Source organism: Anolis sagrei, chromosome 1 (assembly GCF_037176765.1).
Source record: "Anolis sagrei isolate rAnoSag1 chromosome 1, rAnoSag1.mat, whole genome shotgun sequence".
Lineage (NCBI taxonomy): Eukaryota > Metazoa > Chordata > Lepidosauria > Squamata > Dactyloidae > Anolis > Anolis sagrei.
This window is the reverse complement of record NC_090021.1, coordinates 200,594,864-200,617,549: the sequence shown is the minus strand read 5'-3', so window position 1 is coordinate 200,617,549 and position 22,686 is coordinate 200,594,864. Positions and strand designations below refer to the sequence as shown.

The window sequence follows — 22,686 nt, the reverse complement described above, 5'->3', positions numbered from 1 at the left end:
TTATTGACACCACTGAAATTAATCAGAGAGGGCTAGTATTGAATTAATACGGAAGACTGGATATTGTTTTGGGTTAAAGTAATTGGAGTTTCGTCACCAACTTTCTAACCTCTTTTTCAAAAGAGAGATTAGTACCAGAAGAAATGGCCTGCTTGTCATTTATATAAATTCACGAATGAGCAGAGAAATGCTAAATAGGGGTTGAAATCTGACTCTTGAAATCCAATAAACTAATCCATTAGGTATGGTTTACTAACCTGAGTAAATGTTTCAAGAGTGGTTCCACTATCTCAGCAACCAGCAATATATCAAGAGTCGGTTTTTCAAATCAAGTATCAGCAGCTATATTTGGAAAAGAGAGAATCAAGAGGAGAATATCTCTAATTCTCACTAAGCTTTTTTAAAGTCTAAATAAATTTCAAAGAAAATATATTTAAATGTAAACGTAATTAAATATGTTCACTTTTCATGTAATCTCATGAATATGAATGTTGAGGTGATATTAATACTGAAAGCAATGAAGTAGGGCTAAGCCTACTTTCTTTGTACAAAGATTTAACGATGAAATGTATGAACTGATTTTGAACACTGAAACGTGTTCAGTTAATGTGCAGAGAGGCACAACAGAGCCTGCACCAACATTAGTAACCTCTTAATGGCATTACTCTAACAATATTTAAATTGTGTACAGAAAAAAGGAAGAAAAAAACTTTGCAGCACTAATGATCTTGTAAAATAAAAACTAATTATATCATTGTAACCAACTTCAGGGAGACAAAAAGCGAGTACCTTCTGGAACTCTTTCCCAACAGTTGTCTGTGTTTGAGATTCAAATGCATTTGTATGCTGGCCTTTGTTAACAGCAGTAAATACCTCATGGTTGCCAGGAATACCTTATTTTGCATGAACCCTGTCTCGCTTTGGCGCTGTGGATTCCCTCTGTGTATAAAGGAAGTTTTTAAAAAATATTGCAAATGACGGTTTGTGGAGATCCTGCTCTCTGACCTTTATCTGCATTTAACAACAGCTTAAATTCCACATTTTCCCAGCATAGCAATCGCACAAAAGTCTCTTAAATAGGCTCCTAGAAGCTTCTATTCAGAGCCTGAGCGTTGCTCCCATTGTAAGCTTTTTCTCCCACATTTGGTTGTTTTAGGAGTAAAGTGTTACAGCATCTCTAGCTTTATTCTATTGAAGTTCAACCCCCCTCTTTCTTTCACATCTTTTAATAGAAGAGTACAAATGGGGGAGTAGCCTGTTGTATATTTTCCGCCTGTTGTCTTTCTTCCCAGTAAGGATAAGTCAGCAGTTGGAATACAACCGATAATTATGTTCGGTTCATAATGACTGGAATAATGTTTAACACACTTATTTAAATGTTTATCTATTTATTTACACACATGGGCACTGAGTATCTGTGTTTTTAGTCAACTCAGTTTCATCTCTTTTATAGAGGATGATTATCTAAGTTAACTTTTTACAATTATCCTACACATAATTATGGATGAAAATAAGGATCTGTGATCATGCTAAGCAAAACATCTTAGAACAGCCAGAAGATTTTTTTAAAATCTGACTACATAGATTATAATGAGCTGAAATAATTTCTAGGTTACTTTAAAAAGCAAAAAAGAAGACAAAGGGAACGGTACTGTGAGGAAAAAGTACAGACGGTCCCCGAGTTACAAACATCCGACATACAAACAACTCCTATTTAAGAATGGATGAGGCAACAGAAAGTGAGAGAACTCTACCCCTTGGAAGGAAAATTCACTCCTGGAAGAGTTATCATGAGGAAAAAAGTATCTCCTTCTACTAAAGCTTTATCTCCAATTCTTGTTTCCACAGAAAGTGAGGTGAAGTCTTCTGAACAGGGGCACAAACAGCAAAACAAACACCACAGGGGTGTTAACCCGTACCTATGCACACACACACACACATATTTGGCTGGAGTTAAACTTAAAAATGGTACCTGCTCCAACTTACAAACAAATTCAACTTAAGAACAAATCTACATAACCTATCTTGTTGGTAACTTGGGGACCGCCAATATTACATTGCTGATTAATTTGGGTATTCTTTCTTCATGAATTAAAACTTTAAAAAAATTCCTACCACCAAATATACAGGATTTCCCTGTTATCATGCTGTGAAGCAAGTTTCTCATTGCATTTTTCAACAAGAAACTTGTTTCTAGTAGAAAGTCCTCCATGTTCAGTGCTTCTCCCTTCCTAAGATTGTTGGCTAGAAAGACAGTGACTTACTCTGGAATTCGTCAGCTATTCATTTTTTAACCTACCTTTGGACCTTTTGTCAGCATCTTTGCCGGTTCTTACTTGGTACTCTTCCGCTCTGCTCCTGCTCTTGCTGTCTCTCAAAGACTATATTAACATCATGTTTTGCAGATATCTGTGAGACTGGTGGTTTGAATAAAACCTTGTAAAGTTTGTTTGTTATCTGAAAATAACAGAGTAAGAGATAGAGAAAAGATGCAAAATACACTGACATTTTATTTAAAGGGGCATGTAAATTTAAGAAATGCGATAAATTTTGATATTGGTAATTCATAAAATTCATAAAATCAGAGCAAACATTTTGTGTTGGAATGTCAAATTAAAATGGTACTTTCAATAAAAGTTCAAATATTATTTGCATCTAGTTAGTTATTAGAGAACTGTAGCCAGTATACCCTCCTACCTGCTGGCTGCACTAGCTCTAATGTTGGAAACTTTTTCCATTGTGAAGAGGTCAAATTACATGCTAGTTATTACAATAAAATGCGCAAGTTACCTCCTCAGTGAGCTAATTCATTGAAGATTGGTAGCTCAGTGGGATGTTGCATTTACTCTCATTTTGAAAAATAGGATTCAACATCTCCCACTGAATGTTGTGCCCTACCAAGACTGATGCTAGAATTAACCAGAGGATTATTTCGATCTTGTGAAATTTTCCTAGCACTATTTACTGTGATTCTAAAAGCTTATCTATGGGACAGAGTTTTCTCTGCTTAGATCAGTACACTATATATCTACTTTTCAATCCCAGTGAGAAAGTTTTAGCTCCCGGTAATATGCCCATCTGAGTCCTGATTCAGGTTCCATACATGCTGCAAGATTGCCCTCTAGGTTAATAAAGTTTATATCCAACTATAAGTTGCTGTTCTCCATGATTTGTGGTAGACACAAGTAAAAAAGCAAGTAATCCATGTAGATCAGACCAGTTGTGTGACAGATATTCTTTTTAATCTTAGTTGAAAGTTTCAGAAAGGTTTCAAAGTAAAGCCCCATTAGTTAGGACCTTCTTCCAAATCTATTTTTAAACAAATCATGCCTTGGCTCCAGGGTCTGTAGAGACAGCTTAGTCTCTGTTTTGTTGTTGTTGTGTACCTTCAAGGCATTTCTGACTCATAGCATCCCTAAGGCAAATCTCTTGGCAGAATTTGTTCAGAAGAGATTTGCCCTTGCTATCCTCTGAAAATGAGAGTGTGATTTGCCCAAGATCACCCAGTAGGTTTCTGTGGCTAAGCAGATATACAAACCCAGCCTCCTGGAGTTCTAGGGCCCTTCCAGCCAGGCCGATATCCCACAACCTGTCTCAGGTTTACCAGAGGCGTCCAAATGATGCCTCAGGTAAACCTGAATTAATCTGGAATAAACTCAGATTTCCCAGTTTACTTTAGATTAAATAAGCATCTGGAAAGTTCTGGACCTTGATGTAAGGTCCGCATCGTTCCTGGTGTGGGCCCTGTGGGATTGGCTCCCGGGACCACTTCCATGATCCAGGAGGGGGGTTGATCCCCACAGCAATCCCAGTTATTTGAGCTCCTAGAGCCCAAACGAGTGGGATGGTGCCCTGACCCTACCGTCTCCGCCCCCATTTAGCCCCTAAACTTACCTGAGGGGCCTGGCTGCATGGGAGCCTCTGCCAAGAGCTGACATATCAGGAGGTTGGGAGGGGGATAATATCTGGAAGGGCCTCTAGTCCAAAACAACACCATCTGACTCTCTTAGGGCCCTACCAGACAGGCTCAAAATGAAGGACCGGTCTCATTTTTTACCTGAGGCGTTCAAACAACATTTCAGGTAATAGCGAATTAATGCAGAGTAAAGCGGGTTTTCCCAGTTTGCTCTGCATTAATTAAACACCTGTAAAAATCCAGACATTAAGCTAAATTTCAGGTCTTTAGAGGCGAGGGCCCTGTGGGGGCTGACTCTTGGGACTGCTTATGCAGTCCTGGGGGTCAGTCCCCACAGCCACCCTGCTTCTTCGGGTTCCAAAAAGTCTGGAGGAGTGGGATGGTCCCGCCCCTTCCCCTCCAGCCCCCATTTCACCCTTAAACCTTACCAGAGGGGCCTGATAGCAGCACAGCGCCCTCTGTACAGTTCTCCTGACACAGAAAATGGCACATCAAGAGATGGGAGGAGGAGGGATTCCCTTCCTCCCCATCTCCCACCTCCTAACGTGTCATTTTCTTACACCAGGAAGACTGTACAGAGAGGCCTGTGCTGTCACCCCCTCCCCCCGTAAGCTTTGGGGGCAAAATGGGGGGCTGGAGGCAGGCTGGATGGCATCCCAGTTCAGCCTTTGTTTGACTCAGAATGTCATCTAGCCACTCTTTCAGGAAAGCCTGGTGTTTGGGTGGGAGTGGGAACTAAAACCCAAGAGCAAGCGTTCTGATGGAATTAAAAGTGTCTTAATCCTCCTCCTCTCCATACACTAAAGTGCATAAGTGCATTTTCAGTAGTTTTTTTGAAGGAAAAGAGGGTGGGGACCATTTTTATTTCTTTAGGGAGGGAGTTCCAGAGACAAAGAGTGATCACAGAGAAGACCACCTCTCTCATTCCCTCCAATCGTTCTTATGACGGGGGTGGAACCTAGAGCAGGGCCTCCTCCGTTGACTGCAGTGCACAAAATAGCTTGTATAGGGAGGCGCGATTAGACAAATAGCCTGGACCTGAACTGTAGCCAACCATTATGCATTAAAATTGTTTGCAATATTGCACTGAGCTGGGTCTCTGTCACCAGGCAGATGCGTTTTGGAGTCCTTGGGAATGATGTTTCCTCTATTGCTAACCTGCTTGTATAGTGCTTACTGCTAATGTGGGATGGGTCACACTTGCACAGTTTTGTTTGTTTGCTTCTGCACTACAATTGACAGAGGGATACTTAGCCCAAGGACTCCCTAGACAGTGAGGATATGAATTGGAATACTAGCCAATAAATAGTCTAGGTAGAATTGGTTTAGGGGCCTGGTGTTGGCTGAGTGGGGATGCTGGGCCCTATCAGTGCAAGGGCTGGAATGCCTTTCTGCTGTGTAATTTCTGTTGCATCATAAAGCTTATAATAAAGCTTATGTTATGGCAGTAATGTATGTCAGTGTCTGGCACTAAAATAATGCTTGGAGTGGCCTGGAACTGCAACCAGATCAGGCGCTAGACAAATATGGAAGAGCCATTAACGATAAAGAAATATAACAGCTTTATAAACCAAATGTCCCTTGGTTGTTAGTACATATATATAGGCCCTAGAATTATCTTGACCTCTGAGGAGAGCCAAAGGCTGCTTCAAGTTTCTGCTCAAATTGAAAACATTCCCTTTGAAAACAGAAAGCTTTCTAGCACTGAGGCTCTTTTGAGACAATATATAACACCATGGTCCACCATTTTCATGGCAGCCAAGACTCCAATTCCCACTTTTTGTTTGGCCTGTTGTCACATCTCTTTTCCATGCAACAAGCAATATTATTTTCTAGTTTGTTTCAGCTCAGTTTATTGTTTATGCTTTTTTATACCTCAGACCTAGATAGTATAGTTAGTAGATATGACAGTTAGACTGTAGTTATGTCCTGTTTGGCTTTAAACTTAAGACTGGGTTTATGACTAATTCCTCTCAAATTGCTTTATTTACTCCCAAGCATCCTTGATCTGAATGTGAGCTTTCCCCCTGAAGGAAATCCATGGAATCCTTCTCAGCAACCGGTGTCTAATTAGAGACTTCCCTGAACAAATTCTTTTCTAAAATAGGGGGCAAATTAAACGGAAGCCAGGTGGAATTTTCAGAACTGACGCAGGTAGGCACAGCTTGTGACTCATCAAGATACACACTCTATGGTCCATGTATTTCAATCTCAGGCAGGCTAAAAACCTAGGAGATGTATTAGGTCCTTTAATAGTGTCCATACATCCCTCCACATGCACAATGGAGGACCTTCTCACAGCAACACCAGAGGCACTCCAAGTGGCCAGCTTCTGGTCAAAGAACATTTAGCATAATGCCAAGTTTTTTAAAACTTTGTTTGTGTTTTTAAATGTATTTTAACTGTACCCTCAACTTACTTCTGACATGATAAATAAATAAATTAGGGCAGTGGTTTTCAACCTGTGGATCCTCAGATGTTTTGGCCTTCAACTCCCAGAAATCTTAACAGCTGGTAAACTGGCTGAGATTTCTGGGAGTTGTAGCCCAAACCACCTGGGGACCCACGGGTTGAGAACCACTGCATTAGGGTCAGGAAGAAGGTCCACCTGAATCTCTCAGACCTCTGAGTATGCAAAATTGATTCACGTATTACATTTCTGCCTTCCCAGCTGTCTATTTCAGTGGTTACACATTCATTGTCCGGCAGGAAATGAGAATGACAAAGTAGAGCTACATTAATCAGTAGTCTGCAGCAGCATCACATTTAGGCTTTAATGTGGACAGAATTATTGCACTAACAGAATCCTGGGAAATGTAGTTTGGGAAGGCATGGATCCCTGTGGCAGAGAATTCAAAAGGTCCCTCCATAAACTACATCTTCCAGAATTCTGCTAGCTTCAGAATACTGGAGCTGCCCGCATTAAAGCCCAATGGGATGAAGCTGTAATTTACACATAGATGACAAATAATAATAATAATAATAATAATAATAATAATAAACCTTTATTTATACCCCGCTACCATCTCCCAAAGGACTCGGTGCGGCTTACAAGAGGCCGAGCCCAAATACATCAGTAAAAACAGCAACAATAGCAATACAGACCTATCCTAGTTATATGTCACCTTAAACTCATAAACAAAGCAATAAACAGTAACAATAACACCACGACGCATTAAAAACCTATGGCAGGGCCAAATGTAATAATTAAAATTTTAAAAAATACTGGGCATGACAAGGTGACATATAACTAGGATAGGTATTTGGAGAGGGATGGAGCGAGCAGACAATCCTAGATCATTAGTAAAGTGCGATTAGGGACATGTTGCTTAGGGCTTCCTTATTCTGGGAAGACACACTGGAACAACCATGTTTTCAGGCTCCTCTTAAAGACTGCCAGAGTTGGGGCATGTCTAATGTCCTTGGGGAGCGAGTTCCAGAGTCGAGGGGCCACCACCGACATCATCTGCTCTGCATAACATACTAGGAACATTTATGCCAAACTTTTCATCTTCCTAAGGAATACACTTAGGTAAGAGCTTGTGCTGCCCAACATCCTTCTACTGCAAATTTGAGAAGATGCACCAGGAGATGTCCTAGCATCTTAAGGAAACAAAATGTGATAGATCTAAGTGTCTCCAGAAAGGGGAAATGCTTCTAGAAGTATCAGGATATTTCCATTCTGATTTGCTGTGAGATTGTACCTGCTCATGTGTGAGTTGCAGCCACTCTCTTTCTTAGCATGTGCCATGTTTCCATCACTCATCCCCACTTGTATCCTTTCCTCTGCTCAATCTCATACAACATTTCAAAAATTGATTTTCACCCCTTTCCACAGAGGAGTTGCTCTTCCCCTTCTCCTCCCCCTCTTCCTCTTCACGAGTTGTAGATAAAGTGCTAAGATGTGTTAGAAATGTTTCTAGGAAGGGAGTTCCATGGGGCTGCTACTGAGAAGGCCCTTTCCCATGTTCAACCAGTTGTATCAGCATAGGTAATGGAACAAAGAGAAGGACCCAAAATCTCGTCCTTGCACTTTACTACTGTTCCGTACCCAAAGTTATAATGTTCCGTCTTACACTGCCCTCTATCCCTACTGTTGCTATTTGACTTACACACTTTATCCATCAGCCCTGTCATCACAATTGTTTTGCACTAGTCCACCCACCTGTGCTCAAAGATTGATTATTATTGCAATTTCGTTGGTTGTTAGTTTGATGGTTGCTTCAATATTCTGTTATAATGTTATTGTTTTATTTTGTTTTATGCTGTTGTTTATTTTTAACTATTTTGGGTCCTTCTCTTTGTTCCATTACCTATGCTGATACAACTGGGCTCGTCCCCATATAAGCCACCCCGAGTTCCTTCAGGGAGATGGAGGTGGGGTTCAAAAATAAAGTTGTCATCACCACCACCATCACCATCTTCATCCTTATTAAGGCCTGTCCAGACGTTCTCAAAACACAGGCACAGCCATAAGGGAGAACACTGTCCTTCAGATGATCTGGACCTAAGCAGTATATGGTGTTATGGGTGGACAAGGAGCTTGAAGAGTCCAGGGACAGTGAGTACATCTCTCTCTCTCCTCATTCACAAATGTCACAGGACTCTTTGGGTATACAAACTGGATAGCTGCTGCTACCCAAGATATAGGAGACAGTCAGCTGGGAGGGGGGAACAAGGAGGAGAGGGCAATAGCTTTGAGGGGATGCTACGTGACAGAGCTGGTCTATGCTGTAGTGGTTCAGTCAGATACACTACAATGGGGAGACATGGATCAGAATGGCCAGTTGGCCTACATATGAGATGAGCTAAGGATTCATGCAGCGTTCCACTCTAGCGCAGACAGGAGTCCTTGCGTGTTCAAGTATTCTTTTTTTTTTTCTAATGTTGAGTTGTATCCTAGATCCAAACCTTGGGCTTGTAAGGTGGGAACTTCTCCCACTAGGTTGTTAGTTCTCCTATTTCTAGAAAATAATTTAAACCCTGGAATGTTGTAAGTAGCAGTTCTGTCAGAAGGGAGACAAGAAAAATAAAGACACAAATGTATGATAGAATTTCAAGAAGAAATTCTACAGCGAGAATGGCACAACCATTTTTTTCAGATTTTCACTGGATCAATGGACAGGGCAGAGAAATATTTTTAAAACCTGGAGAGGTACACTTAAAATACTGCTTTTCATATACAATTCCATTCTGCTTTAGAGGAAACCATTGCTCAAAGAATTCATTAAACAAGGCATGTCTTTTCAGTCATGACTCTTCCCCCAGTGCTGAACAGGCATTCCACTGTGGCACTTGTATGCTGAAAGGCATGCAGTGATGACATTTCCCTGGGAGACTCCACTGTTGACTTCCTGTCCTAGATCTGAACATGGGAGAAGTCATCGTTCAAATTATCTCCTTTCTGGTCTTTCTATGAAGATAAATCACAGTCCTCACCATTCCTACACCTGCAGTCAGCCATCCGAAGGCTTCCATCAAATGAGATTGAAGGGGGATCTTTATATTTGGAGTGCTCATAGTTTCTGAATAAAGCAATGGCATTTTCCAGCTCCTGTGTAAGTGGCAAAGGGAAATCACTCTGAATGATGTGCAATTTTCCTTCTCACCCCCCTTATTTCATTTTTAAGGGCTTATTTTGAGGGTTTTTGGTTGTCTGGCTGACCTCCCAGAAATTACCAGGAGGGCATCTAGACACACACCACCGGGAAAGCATGGGTTTTGGGGGTGGGGGGTGGGGATGTGCCAAAGTGGGTTTCTTAAACCTGCTTCGGCATCTGTTTAAAGAGCCCCCAGTGTGTAGGCACACTGGGCAGTTGCCCTGGGGGGGGGGGGGGGCATGCTAATTCATGCACAGGTCAGAATTTACAGCTATTTTCCAATCACCTGCTCAACATTCAAACCTCCTGCTAACTTAGGTAGAAGAAAAAACATTGCAACTTTTAGCAGAGAGTTGCTAGATAAATTTTTACAGTTTTTATTGCTTGCAATGTTATGGAAACAGAATATTGTAACTGATCCATGGGAGGCAATTAATGGCTGGGGACAACAATTGCTGACAGTGTGCATTTCTATTATCAGAAGCAGATCCTCCACTTTTTATTTTATCACTAATTTACATTTTATTCCTGTCACTGGTTGTATATGCAGGGCTCAGTGGACTGCTTCGCCCAGAGATCTAAAATGCTGTTAAGACAGCCCTGGTAAGTGGATATCTGATGGATTGCAGTCTGATAGACAAGGACCCCTTCCACACAGCTGTATAAAATCCACATTGAACTGGATTATATGACAATGTGGACTCAGATAACCCAATTCAAAGCAGATATTCTGAGTTATATTGCTGTGTAGAAGGGCCCAGAGTGACTCAGGCAGGAGACCTTTATCCCATATTCTCTGCTTACCTTCCTACCTAGAGCAATCTGAGCCATCACTTTAACAATATGATTCCCATCCACCATTTAGTGAGGTCACACCCCTGCAACTAATAAAACATTACTATTACAGTATAAAAGAATGAAATTATAACTTTTTAAGTTACAATTGATTTTGAATGTTACTTACGGTTGCCCCTCCATGGATTCTATATGTCCTGAGTTAACCATCAATGACTTGAAAATATATATGTATATATTGTTGTTGTTCATTCGTTCAGTCGTCTCCGACTCTTCGTGACCTCATGGACCAGCCCACGCCAGAGCTCCCTGTATATATAAAACATCCAAAAAAGAAACCTTGATTTTGCCTTACTATATGAGGGACACCGTTTTATTGTGCCATTGAATATAATAGGATTTGAGCATCTACTGATTATGGTATCCACAGTGGGGTACTGGAACCAAACCCCAGCAGATACCAAGACCCCACTGTGGTTAAATCTTTCATAATTTTTTTAAAAATAATAATTACAAATTATTTCTTATTTACCACAAGTTTTCTACAGTCTTTGCCCAGTACGTTCTTTAACTTATAGACCTTTCTTGTTCCTTTTGATTGTCATGTAGGATAATCAAACTATTACTTATACTGCGATTATTGGCTTTTTACATATGTGAATTGTCAATTCCATTCAGCCTAATAATGTTCTGAATGTCCCACATCACATGATTTTTAACAGTTATTAAGCTTGCGTAGAATCCTCTTCCTCCTATGTTGGTATGTCAAAAAGCAGAGGGTTGATAATTAATAATGAGGTAGTTGTTGAACACAATGCCCAAAGTCATCAAACCAGTCTTTCAAGAGATTGAGAATATAGATTGCAATGTAGCATTTGTATTTTGCTCTTTCCCCTGCGTCCCTTCCATTTTGTCCTTATTAGATTTTAGATGAATATACATTGACCTTGAATTATCATAATCTCTATTTTTAAAAGAATCGGTTTTTACTAACAGGTTTGGTGAGGGTAGGACTAAGGCTTGAGATTGTCAGATCAGCCAGGTGTGGTCTGCTTATTTTCATGTTATTTGTTGAACAGGTTTTCAAAAGTGAGTAAACCAGAGTGAGGAGATCACTGATTGGATGTAGAGGTTTGCGCATGGGAGGAATGGGTGGACACACCTAATTTTCTTTTGATTGAATGTATTGTATGTGTTTAATCCTGTCTCTCTGTTTCTAATCTATGTGTAAATGGATTTATCTTTTTATCTTGTGTATTTGAATTATGTTGTAACCTGCCTTGATCCATGGGGAAATCAAAAGTATTATTTTTGTTGTTATTATTGTTATTTCCCCATAATTTCTCAAAGCCAGAAGAACATGCAACATCTGGGACTGAGCACCCTGCTGAATGGACTGGGTTGAGTGTAGAGTTAGGAGGATGACAATGGCAAATGGAGTGGCATCTTTGGAAAGCTCCTGTGAAGTAGAGCAAAAGGTGCCCCCCCCCCTTAGGCCCATTTTACACTGCCATATACTCCAGATTACCAAAGCAGATAATCCACATTATCTATTTTGAACTGGATTATATGAGTTTACACTGCCATATAATACAGTTCAAAGCAGATATCATGGATTATCTTCTTTGTAATCTGGATTATATGACAGTGTAAAAGGGGCCAGATTTCCAGCAGTCTCCCCTTTTCTTTCATACTTCATGCCCCACATGGGTGTGTATATGTGTTTTGAGGACAACTATTATTCAGTAACACTGCAAAAACAGATTTAAAAGATGTATGCAACATTTAGGTTTAATAAGTGAGGTGCTGTTACTATACACTTGTGCATAAATTATTTACTTTGTCTGTATTCCTAAAGTACATCTGTATAGAGATTGGGTGATTTAAGCCCCTTCTACACTGCCATATACTCCAGATTATCAAAACAGATAATCCACATTGTCTGCTTTGAACTGGATTACCATTTGTCAGTTCAAAGCAGATAATCTGGATTTTATATGGTAATGTAGAAGGGGCTTATGATGTCACAGAACACACATGTGGGCTACAGCAACGCCTGGCAGGGGACAGCTAGTCTATATAAATAAAAATGTAATGTTCGTTTGTGGGATTAACATAACTCAAAAACCACTAGATGAATTGCTGCCAATTTTGGTCACAAGACACCTACTAACCCAAGGAGTGACCATCACTCAAAAAAATTGATTTTGTCATTTGGAAGTTATAGTTGCTGGGATTTATAGTTCACCTACAATCAAAGAGCATTCTGAACTCCGCCAACGATGGAATTGAACCAAACTTGGCACACAGAACTCCCCTTACCAACATGGGCATTGACCTTGAGTTTGGGAGTTGTACACCTACATCCAGAGAGCACTGTGGACTCAAACAATGATGGATCTGGACCAAACTTGGCATAAATACTCAATATGCCCATAAATGAACATTGGTGGAGTTTGGAGGAAATAGACCTTGACATTTGGGAGCTGTAGTTACTGGGATTTAAAGTTCACCTACAATCAGAGAGCATTCTGAACCCCACCAATGACAGAATTGGGGCAAACGTCCCACACAGAACCCCTATGCATGACCAACAGAAAATACTTAAGGCCATCCAGTCCAACTCCCTTCACCAGGGCAAGAAAATGTAATCATAGCCCTCCTGACAGAGAGCCACCCAGCCATAGATATAAAAAGATAGATATGTATGATGCACTCATTCACAGATATAGTATGATAGATTTGAAAGGGACCTCTAAAGAAGGAACATTATAAGCTGCATGTTCCAGAGTAGGCAAACCAGACAATCTCGACATCAACACTGACAAAAAAACAGCAAGAAATACTGTTTACCCACAAGCATCAAGACATTACATAGATTTTATTTGTCATGTCAGGGCAACCAGTCAATTGTATTACATTTCTACTAGAACAAAGCAAACAGACAGACAAAACACAAAATTTGCAAGTTTGGTAATTGATTAAATGTCCTTTGACCAGTATCTGGCCTCATGGAGTGCTTCTGGTATTGTTGTGAGGAGGTCCTCCACTGTGCATGTGGCAGGGCTCAGGTTGCATTGTAGTAGGTGGCCAGTGGTTTGCTCTTCTCCAAACTTGCATGTCGTGGATTCCACTTTGTGGCCCCATTTCTTGAGGTTGGCTCTGCATCTTGTGGTGCCAGAGCGCAGTCTGTTCAGTGCCTTCCAAGTCACCCAGTCCTCTGTGTGCCCAGGGGGGAGTCTCTCATTTGGTATCAGCCATTGGTTGAGGTTCTGGGTTTGAGCCTGCCACCTTTGGACTCTCGCTTGCTGAGGTGTTCCAGCAAGTGTCTCTGTAGATCTTAGAAAACTATTTCTAGATTTAAGTTGTTGACATGCTGGCTGATACCCAAACAGGGGATGAGCTGGAGATGTCTCTGCCTTGGTCCTTTCACTATTGGCTGCTACTTCCCGGCGGATGTCAGGTGGTGCAATACTGGCTAAGCAGTGTAATTTCTCCAGTGGTGTAGGGCGGAGACACCCCGTGATAATGTGGCATGTCTCATTAAGAGCCACATCCACTGTTTTAACGTGGTGAGATGTGTTCCACACTGGGCATGCGTACTCAGTAGCAGAGTAGCAAAGCGCAAGGGCAGATGTCTTCACTGTGTCTGGTTGTGATCCCCAGGTTGTGCCAGTCAGCTTTCATATGATATTGTTTCTAGCACCCACATTTTGCTTGATATTCAGGCAGTGCTTCTTGTAGGTCAGAGCACGGTCCAGAGTGACTCCCAGGTATTTGGGTGTGCTGCAATGCTCCAGTGGGATTACATAGATTATTATATAGATTATATAGTATTACATAGATTAGAAACCAACATTTTCTAATTACTTCCATCTTCCAAACCAGCAGACTGGGCCACAGCAACGTGTGGCGGGGACAGCTAGCAGCTTTATAAACAAGCACCTTGGTCTCCCTCTGGATGTACATATATCCTGTACATCTAGAGTAGAGCTTGAGTATCCCTAAGGAGCTGGGAAACCAACCCCAGTGAATACCAAGGGCCTAACATTTTAAACATGAATGTCCACTATGTAGTCTTTCATTATTATTCTGTTTCTGCTTCAATACTAGTTTCATTTTGATACACACAACCTTCAATGAAATTGAACAATTTAGCAGACTCTACTGCTTTTGTATAACATTTTGTGCTTCTGTTGCGTTTGAGCGACAACGAGGCCCCGGCGCGACTTCCCTCAGGGAAAGACGTCAGCTCAGCGTCTCTCTTCTGCTTTTAAGGGCGAGTTGCCAATGACGTCATCTTCGGCCAGTGACGTGTCACGCACGTCAGCGTCTCCAAGGGCGAAGGCGCGCGAGGAGGAGCAGCGGCTGGCTGGCTGTTTCTTCCGCTTTCCCGACAACCTCTGGGCGATTTGGATGTCTAAGACAAGGTCTGGGGAAGAGCCAGAGGCAGGTCTCGCGAGAGTTGTGGGGCGAGAGCCGGGCGGTGATTGGCAGGCGGCGCTGGGGAGGCTCCCATCGCTGCCTCAGCTTTCTCGGGCGACGCCGCCGCCATTGTCAGTTTCGCCAGCAGCTGGAGAGGGAGCGGACGAGGAGGAGGGAGGAGAAGAAGAAGAAGAAGGCGCTGAAGAGCGGTCCCGGCGGCCCAGCAGGTTGTGCCTTTTTCGTTTGTGAGGGAGAGGAGGGTGGGCCTTGGCGCCTGAGGGAGAGAGGAAGTGTCTCCAGGGGTGTCTCCATTTTGTGCGAAGCCCTTGGCCTAGTTCTGGGTGGTTTTCCTGAGGGGCCTCGCAGGTTCCCAGCAGCAGGCTCCTCTCTCACACACAAGACACATTGGCAACCCTTGAATCGAGGAGTGGAACTAAAAATACCTCCTATAAACGAGCCAAAGGGAAAAAAGAAAACACTAGATTCAGTGCAGTTTGACTTCGTGACTCCATACTAGGGGACCTTGTGAGTTGTCATTGTATAAGGTCTTTCTTTAGCCTTCTCAGCCCAAGAGTGTTTAGTGCCACTCCAAACTGCAACTCCTACCATTCCATAGCCTTGAGCCATGGCTCAAGTAGTGTCATAAACTGGATTAGATGGCAGTGTAGATCAAACCCCGTTGATTTGGGGTGGGTAGGAAATATATAATAACAATAACACTTTATTTGTACCCCGCTATCATCTCCCCAAGGGACTCGGTGCGGCTTACATGAGGCCGAGCCCAAATACAAGCAATAATAACAACAATACAAGCAATTAAAATAAAAACATAGACAATAAAATATGCAATTTTATATACCGCCACTCCCCGAAGGCTCGGAGCGGTTCACAATATATACATGCAATACATAACATTAAAATCAAGGAAAAATTCCATCAGCAAGGTTCAAATGCCAGCCTAAATAAATAAGTCTTACAAGCTCTAAGAAGGATAGTAAATCTTGGAGAGCTTGTGTCCCTGCTGGCAAGGTATTCCACAGGTAAGGAGCCACCACCGTAAATGCTCTACGTCTAGTAGACATCAGGTGAAAGGTACTAAAATTGGGAACTTCAAGTAAATTCTGGTCGTCTGAACGGAGTGATCTCTGGGGTTTGTAGGGGATGAGGCGGTCCTTCAGGTATTCCGGCCCCAAGCCATATAAGGCCTTGAAGGTAAGAATCAGCACTTTGAAGGTAATCCGATACTCAATCGGCAACCAGTGCAGTTGCTGCAGGATTGGAGTGATATGACACCTCGCTGAGACCAATTTACTTTGTTTTATATCCCACCCTCTCTCTCATTGAGCGACTAATACTGGGCACCATTTGAACCTAGAACAATGCAAACTCAAAATACATATAAACCAAACACAGAGAAAATTTAACACCTCATATAAAACAGCAGAACATGATAAAAACAGTATTAAAAACCAGCTATATTATGTACCAGCTCCATCTCATTGCCGTAGTCTGAATCCATTGCCGTTTGACATGATTGCTCATTGTCTTCCTCAAAAGCTTCCTTCCAGAGAAAGGTTTGTGTTTGCTTTCTGGAGGAAAGCAGGGAGGAAGCCATTCTGGTGTCCTTGGGAAGGGAATTCTAAAGCCAAGGAGCCACCCATGAGAAGGCCCACTCTCTTGTTCCCACCAGCTGTACTTGAGACAGGGGTGGGACTGAGACTAGGGCCTCTCCAACAGTTTGCAGGCCTCCAACAGTTTGCAGATGCGGGCGGACAGATAGGTTGGGCCTGAACCATGAAATTCTTTCTTTATTAACATATTTATATCTATGTATTTATTTAAAACTTTTATATCCCATTTTTCTCTATCTCCATGGAGGGACTCAGAACGGCTAACAGCAAGAATTCAATGCTAAAAATAATAACCTTTTAAAGCATCATACATAAACAATAGGTTTAACATACATATAAGACAAAAATACATATAAAACCATTTGCCAAGATTAAAAAAAATCTTGCTCTTCTTTCAGGGAATGTACAAGGCTGAGTTTCTGATTCTTATCAGCCTGATATCCGGGTGTCCCCTGGACAACGTCCTTGCAGACAGCCAATACTCTCACACCAGCAGCAACTTGCAGTTCCTCATGTCGCTGCTGACACAAAAAAAATCTGTCTGACAACCCAGTGAAGTCGGTTAGATGCAGAATATACCTATACCGTAGAATGAATGCAGCCCAATACCACTTTAAGTGCCATGGGCCAATTCTAAGGGATCATGGAATTGTAGTTTGGGAAGGCACTAGTACTTTTTGACAGATAAGGCTAAGGATCTTATAAAACTACAGTTTCTAGGATAATAATATAATATTATTTCTTACCTGCCTTTCCTCACGGAGGGTTACATCATTGTTAAAATACATAATCAAAACGCATAATCATTACACATCAGTCAGCCATGGTGGTATCAAACTGCATTCATTCTACAGTGTAGATGCAGCCTATGTTGCAATTTGGAATTTAAATCCTTACTATGTGCATTGGCATTCAAATCAGATTCTTAATTACATTAACTCATAGAAGGCAAGCTATTCTAAGAATATATTATTAGTACATGTGCTCTGTATTTGATAGCATTGAGCCATTTTTGTTAAATTGGCCTCAATCTGCATTACTTCTATAGTCTAAATCAGAGGTTCCCCACCTTTTATTGATTGGACTCTCCAACATTAGTACCAAAAGGGTTATGAATCAGCTTTTGGCCAACTTTAGATTTGGTTTGGTTATATTTGGGGTGCTGATTCAGAAAATTGCATTGGATAGACCACATTAGCTCTTGTTTCTGATATAGAACATGTGCCATCCAATAGTCTCCCATCAGCTTGCCCACAGAAAACCATATTTAATAAGCCTCAGCACTTATAAGAGGGTTTCGCAAGATCAGTCACTCTTGTTGCAATGGTGTAGTAATGATGAGGCGGTGGACCATATTTTAATTCTTGCGGACCACTGGTGGGCCACAGACCGCAGGTTGGGAACCACTGGTCTAAAGGCACTTACAACAGACAGTTCTATCCAATACACCAAATTGAGCCAAATATCAATATCTTTTACATCTCATAGTGTCTGGAGAGTGTTTGTGATTTGTGTCAAGTACATGTTCTAGGACAGGTTTTAACTTCTTCACCTGTTCCCTTCCTCCTCCTCAACTGTTCTGTGTCCTGAGGGGCAGCTTGACACACATCCTGAAGCTGCTGGGATTTTGTCACAAGCAAATGGAAATCTCCTTTTGGCAATAAAAAAATAGAAAAGTCCCTTGCTCCACTTTGTCCTTCTGCCTTTCCTCTTGTGGCACTGTTGTCCTAATTTGAATTTTGCACCTGTACTAATCGACTCAGCTCTTGTAAAGTGGTTAAAAAAGTGGTTAACGAAGGCTTTTAATAAATATTGGTAAGGGGGAGAAAGCACTGAACTTTAATACTTGCATACGTCTTTATCACTTGATGACAGCTGAATGTGTGACTTATTTTCCTTGAAAAACATTGCTTAAGGTGGATATTTTTCCTGTTGCCACCACAAAGTATTGAATGTTCCAAACCAGCAATCAGTGATTGAATATAAATGCGTAAAGTTGAATCCAGAAAAACCTTTTCCAGACTTCTCACACTACTAGGATGTTTTTTACCCAATTAAGTTTTGCTGTCTGAAAATAAGGAAAGATAATTTGATCCTTTCTACTTTTCTTCTGGCCTTTAAGTCCTCTGAGTCTCTGCGCTCTGATCATCTGGTCCAGATTGTTGGGGAACCTTCATGGACATTGTTGTGTGTGCGGTGGGTGGTATTGGGGAGTAAAGAAGCAGGAAGAAATTAGCAGGCGCTATCCTCCTTTCCACTAGTTCAGTGAAAAAAAAATGAACCCTGTATTCAGTATAATCATGGCACTGATGTAATCCCTGTCTTTTGGTGTCATAATGTCTGGATTGCTTTTGGGGTAGTTCTGTGAATATTTTAAGTTTGATGCACATCCTGAAAAGTGGCTGTCTCTGGCTTCTTTCCATTCTAGATTTTTTTTTAAAAAAAGATATTTTACTGATCAGTACCTCGTTTTAATCTGTGTAATGTCCCCAAGGTCTGCCCTATGTTAAAAATTAACCATCTTTGTGAGAAATTGGTTTATCAATTTATCAAGAGAAAAGGAATAGCCATTAGGTTACCCATGTTGGGAATCATGCTTGTCTTCAAGATGCATGGGATTGCAGACAGCCTTAGCTAGCATACTAAAGGGTAAGACATTCTGGAAGTTGCAGTCCAATAACATCTGGAAGGCCACATAGTTCCCTAAAATGGCTGTAATGGTTTAGCTGAAGTGTTTTCATTATCATACTTCAACTAAACTTGTTCCCAGCTTTATTGTTAAATTTCTTTGAGCAGCTGCTAGGAAAGCATGAATTAATTGACAATTTATACCTTGTATTAAGACCACTAACATGTTATAGAAGTGCCTAATAAGGGCACAAACTTTCAAGCCTTCCAAATCTCATCATAAGCATGATGCTTCAAAAATTAGAAGATAAGGAAAGAAATAAAGAATCTAGAAATCTGGCCCAGTGGATCTGCAACTGCAAGATGATTACTTCAGGCTTAGTAAAGAGAAGGGATGTTAAAGTATCAGATTTCAGCTTGCTGGGAATGAACAGTTAATGATTTCTCTTCACACCAACAGACCAAAGAGCAAGCTGATACTATTGAATCCTGCTTACTGCCTTTTCAAGGCTCTCATATTCCTGAGATGACTAAGAACAGAGTCATGCAGCAACATGGCAGTATTTCTGTAATAAAACAGAACTCTTCATTTGGGTGGTCCACTAGTCAAAAGGCTATTCAAGCCAAAATCTAGGGGTCACTCCGTGACTTAAAATATTTGGAATATTTTTTGAATAGTGCAGTACATCTTGGATGTTGAAAGTTTTCTTTCTCTAGTGGTAAATTCATGAATTAAGGGTGCATATACATTTTAGAATTAATGCATTTTGGCAACACTTTTACTGCCATAGCTCAATGCTTAGAGATATAGTTTGAGAAAGTCCTAGCATTTGGTAGAAAAGGTTAAGTGTACACTTATGGTATAGTTGGATTGAGGGAACATAGAGCTAGAGCTATGACTGCTCCTTTCTATGGGGAGCGATATTTGCAATCATTCTGACTCCTTCCAAAGATAGCTACCTTCACCTCAGAATTAGATAATGGCAGAAGTACATTTGCTGTGGAGAAAGGGATAGACATTTGCCCTGTGGGGAAAACATACATTGGTGTTTGGTATCTATATAAGGCAAAATGTGTTGCAGTTAGTTCCAAATGCTTTCTGTTGCTCAATATTGCAACAGTTTCTTGGAACAATACTACAAGGAAAATTCTAGAGGTGGGCCAACTGCAAGTAGACTGGGACCAGTTTCCAACCATATGTTCCCTCACCCTAGTGTCTTTGCAGTTGTTTCAGGCACACTTTTAACCTTCTAATTTGGCTGATTTTCTGAGTTTTTTAACAGTTTGGGGGGACTCCTGTGGTGGGTGGGAGGAGTAAATAGTTGTGTTTGCTGCTGGTATTGAGTGGCTTTAGCTAGTTTTGGAGAGAATGTGAAAATTATGGCAAAAATGTTTAACGGTGTAGGGGCTTCCTCAATTGGTCAGAAAAGTTAGGTTCATGGGATACATGCACATTTTCCTTACTCTTGGTGTGTACCACTGTCCTTGAGGATGAATTCACTATCCATCCTCTTTTCCTGTTACTGTGAATAGGTCTGGCCTCATTAACTGAGTTTATGGTGTATTGTTTAGTGATGAGTTTTCATTTTCTGCATTTTTTTTACTTAGGGTCTTTCCACACAGCCATATAATCCAGAATATCAAGGCAAAAAAAAATCCCACAATATCTGTTTTGATTTGGGTTATATGAGTCCACAATGTCATATATTTCAGTTCAAAGCAGAAAATGTGGGGTTTTATTCAGCTGTGTGGAAGGGGCCTGAGTAAGAGCTATTCCAAACATTACATCAACACAACTGAACTGTGATAGGCCATGGAAATGAGCAGCCACAGACCTGTACCTGCTATTGCTGTTAACCTGTTATAGCACTGTACTTAATTCCCAGCCCCCTCATATTTTGAGTTTGCACTAGGCTAGACCCTGCCTTTTAATTGCTCTGAACAGGCAGGATTATTTTTTTATATTTATGTGTAATTGTGATAATGCTATGCTTATGTTGTTTTGTTAATTTTGTTATGCTGTTTACTCCATATGTTTTGGTAATGTAGCTTGGAAACTGCCCTGAGTCCCTCTCAGGGAGATAGAGGGGTATATAAATTAAGTTTTATTGTTGTTATAAGAAAGAGGTTAGTCTCTCTTGTATTGTCAAAGGCTTTCACAGTCAGAATCATTGAGGTGTTGTGTAGTTTCTGGGCTTTATGGCTGTATTCTAGCAGCATTTTCTCCTGATGGAGATCCTCTGAAGATGCCAGCCACAGATGCAGGTGAAACATCAGGAGAAAATTCTGCAAGAACACAGCCATACAACCTGGAAACCACACAACATCCCTTAGTATCGCTTCCTTTTTAAGCTTTCTCCTAAATAATTTTTATGCCAGTGGAAATTACTTCTAGATCTAGAGTCTGCAGATAGGGAGATCATGGGACAAAGCAGTTTGGAGTAGGAAGTTTGGATGGTGAATTTTAGGTATTGCCTGGATGGTATTTGAAATACCCTTCTCCCATATGAAATTGGAAGTACCCCAAAATTTACACATTAATCTGCTGGTGTCATTATTTTGTTTGCTACTGAAGTATGCTAGTTCACAGATAGGGAGATCATGGGATAGGGAGATCATGATCACGTAAACCTTTTCTCTTTGAAACAGTTAATTTTGACCCCCCTCCCCCACACATAACTTGCATCATTTAGATTGCTAGGACTTTGTGTCCATAGACTGCCACTATAACGTGTAGATATGCTGCCTAAGACAGCAAAACAAATACATTGTCATTCAGGAATTTTTTTTACTGATATGCTGTACAGCTCTGTTTTCTCTAAACAGAACATATTCCAAAAATAGTTATTATATTTCTCATTTTCCTTTTTTTAAATTGAGAATAAATAACATACAGTTGTGGGTACAAATGTCACATTTATGTGTTCATATAATTGAAATAGCTGTAGTCAATATTCTTTTTAAGCTCACTGTTATGAGCAAGCACTGTTAAAAAAGACTGGTATTTCATCGGCAGTTATGCAAAAGGAAAAACCATATTTTATAGGCAAACATGAAGACAGGAATACATTTGTTATGTTAAAGTAAGCCATGCTGTGGTCTGTTGAAATCTGGCTTGTTCTGGTGTATGATGAAAACTTCTGCAATGATGAGTTAAGAATACAGGCGTATCAATGGAAATAGAAGAAAGAATAAATGGGAAATTTTAATAATGTAAGGAATTTGAACATTTTAATGGTCGATGGAAACAAACACTGGCCTTAATAGATAAGTAATACCCATCAGCCTTACTTTATGGGGAAGAGACTTTTTCTTCGTGTCTTCCGTGAAATGCACACCTATGGGTTCTCCTGTGCGCATGCGCAGCAATCCGGAACTTCTAGAATTTTAATGAATTTTTAAATGATTATTTTAGAGAATAAAGACAGGCCCCGCCCACTCTCCGCCCCCCCGGTATATCAGCCCCCGCAGGCGTCCCAGAGGTAGTTCCTTTTTCCGCGCCAAACAGGCAGCATCGTCAGGACTTCTCCTTCTTCTTTTCGGACTCTATTGGCTTTTGACCAGGACTCTCTTCGACTACCAGACCTCTCCTTCCCTGACCACGGACCGGCTGACGACTATTCTATCAGGCTAGATGTCTTCCCTCTGTTTTAAAAATTGTTCATCCTGCGGGACTAACCTCCCTGAGGCA

The 22,686-nt window shown here is 41.0% G+C and overlaps 1 protein-coding gene across 3 annotated transcripts in view; it reads left to right on the top strand.

Annotated features, from left to right (window-relative positions):
- Positions 1 to 14,797: 14,797 nt before the first annotated feature.
- The window catches only part of MARCHF7 (membrane associated ring-CH-type finger 7), a 35,387-nt gene continuing 27,498 nt past the window's right edge, over positions 14,798 to 22,686 (top strand). For all 3 annotated transcript variants that reach the window (XM_060777684.2, XM_060777675.2, XM_067472156.1), the window contains exon 1: positions 14,798 to 14,963. The gene's annotated coding sequence lies outside the window, so the exon portion shown is untranslated. The remainder of the gene's footprint in view (positions 14,964 to 22,686) is intronic.